This window comes from Schistocerca cancellata, unplaced genomic scaffold (genome assembly GCF_023864275.1).
Source record: "Schistocerca cancellata isolate TAMUIC-IGC-003103 unplaced genomic scaffold, iqSchCanc2.1 HiC_scaffold_832, whole genome shotgun sequence".
NCBI classification, from domain to species: Eukaryota; Metazoa; Arthropoda; class Insecta; order Orthoptera; family Acrididae; genus Schistocerca; species Schistocerca cancellata.
Window position 1 is genome coordinate 30,001 of NW_026046843.1, and position 2,500 is coordinate 32,500.

The 2,500-nt window shown below is 56.6% G+C and overlaps 1 non-coding gene across 1 annotated transcript in view; it reads left to right on the forward strand.

Annotated features, from left to right (window-relative positions):
• The first annotated feature begins 2,396 nt into the window (after positions 1-2,396).
• LOC126146829 (small subunit ribosomal RNA) overlaps positions 2,397-2,500 on the forward strand; it is a 1,909-nt gene continuing 1,805 nt past the window's right edge. Inside the window, exon 1 of the ribosomal RNA XR_007529778.1 lies at positions 2,397-2,500. This exon is cut by the window's right edge and continues 1,805 nt beyond it. This is a non-coding gene — a ribosomal RNA (small subunit ribosomal RNA).

Genomic DNA, 2,500 nt, shown 5'->3' on the forward strand with positions numbered 1-2,500 from the left:
TAACGCAATTTGCACCGCAATGTAACGCAATTTGCACCGCAATGTAACGCAATTTGTACCGCAATCTACCCCCATGTTGTGCCTTAACCTAACCCACGTTGTGCCTTAACCTAACCCACGTTGTGCCTTAACCTAACCCACGTTGTGGCTTAACCTAACCCACGTTGTGGCTTAACCTAACCCACGTTGTGGCTTAACCTAACCCACGTTGTGGCTTAACCTAACCCACGTTGTGGCTTAACCTAACCCACGTTGTGGCTTAACCTAACCCACGTTGTGGCTTAACCTAACCCACGTTGTGGCTTAACCTAACCCACGTTGTGGCTTAACCTAACCCACGTTGTGGCTTAACCTAACCCACGTTGTGGCTTAACCTAACCCACGTTGTGGCTTAACCTAACCCACGTTGTGGCTTAACCTAACCCACGTTGTGGCTTAACCTAACCCACGTTGTGGCTTAACCTAACCCACGTTGTGGCTTAACCTAACCCACGTTGTGGCTTAACCTAACCCACGTTGTGCCTTAACCTAACCCACGTTGTGCCTTAACCTAACCCACGTTGTGCCTTAACCTAACCCACGTTGTGCCTTAACCTAACCCACGTTGTGCCTTAACCTAACCCACGTTGTGGCTTAACCTAACCCACGTTGTGGCTTAACCTAACCCACGTTGTGGCTTAACCTAACCCACGTTGTGGCTTAACCTAACCCACGTTGTGGCTTAACCTAACCCACGTTGTGGCTTAACCTAACCCACGTTGTGGCTTAACCTAACCCACGTTGTGCCTTAACCTAACCCACGTTGTGCCTTAACCTAACCCACGTTGTGCCTTAACCTAACCCACGTTGTGCCTTAACCTAACCCACGTTGTGCCTTAACCTAACCCACGTTGTGCCTTAACCTAACCCACGTTGTGCCTTAACCTAACCCACGTTGTGCCTTAACCTAACCCACGTTGTGCCTTAACCTAACCCACGTTGTGCCTTACCCTGCTCTGTAATTGGCATATGACACGTTACATTAATGTATTGTTGTCCAACCGCAACCGGCTCAGAATGTTGTGTACACAGCTATGTGTCATCTCCCCATAACAGCTGCATTGCAGTGTGGTACGCCATAGAGACGTGTGGGAGTAATGGACGCAGTGGATGGCGATCAGCATGAGCCGTCTGTTCATGTAGTGGCGCGTGTATGCAGACGTAGTAGTCTCTTCTCACACAATGTGATAGCACGGTGCCCCGCGTTCCACATCTGCGACATGCTACAGAGGCCGGTTGACAGTTGGTCGCGCAATGGAGATCGCATATGTACGGGGGCACCTTCCACGTGCCCTCTAGTCGGGCACATTTTGTTGCGTGGATGTGAGCGAATGTAGTGTGTCTTGACACCTGACAGGCAGGCATGCAATAATAGTTGACTTTGCAAACGGGGATGGACGTGTACGTTTACTGGTGACGTTACGCAAATGAACAACTGGTAACCCGTTGTGGTGCGGTTGATCTTGCTGGAGGTACATCTGTGAGGGCAACGATCGGTACAGCTACGAAGCGGTCCCCACCATACCAACGAACGTGAATGTGAATCTGGGTGTGAAGCGATACGCGGCTGTGGGTGGGTGGGACTGTCCCCGGCCGGTGAGGGGGGGCCGCCCGGCGTGCTGGCCGCGCGGTGCGTGGGCGCACGCGCTACAGCCGGCTGGTGGGGGCGCCCAGTGGCAGGCGCGCCGGCCGACGGACGCGGCAGGCGGCGCAGCTGCGCGCCGGGGCACCCTGCGCGCGGCGCCGTGCAGCCAAAGTGGGTCCTCGCGGACCCGGTGCGAAGCGCGGTGGACATCTGCAGTGTGCTGGTCCGATTGAGGACTGTGTGCGTTGAGGATGCGCCGCCGCCCGGCACTCGGCGCCGCGACGCCGTCTGCTGCTCGGTCGCCCCAGCGGTTCTCGCTGGTGGTTTGTATCGCAGTTGTGCGGACGTGTTGGCACGTGCGCTGTGCTGGGAGAGTTCGCTTCGGCACCCACGTGGGGCCTTTGCCCTTCTGTGGCGCTGGCGTTGGAGCTGCCGGTCACCGTAGGTGGCGCGTGTTGTCTCCCGCCGGCAATGCCACGACAGCACGCTCCCGGGCCTCTGTCGGCAGCGGCAAGCTCAGTTGGGAGCACGGGTGGTCGCACCTAAAGCGTCTACTCGCCTAACTCCGGGCGATTGCGCCTCTCTCGAACCCGACCAAGTACTTAGGACGGCGCTGCGCGCCGCCGGGACCTGAGAGGGTTTCGAGGTGTATTGTGCAGGGGAGCCCAGCCTCCTCCTGTTTGCAGAATAATTGAGCGGACGCTTGCGTGTTCGCGCGGGCCCCCGGGACACACTCCCGGGCGGCCGGCTGCTCAGCTCTAGTTGACGCAGCTCCCTGGTTGATCCTGCCAGTAGTCATATGCTTGTCTCAAAGATTAAGCCATGCATGTCTCAGTACAAGCCGCATTAAGGTGAAACCGCGAATGGCTCATTAAA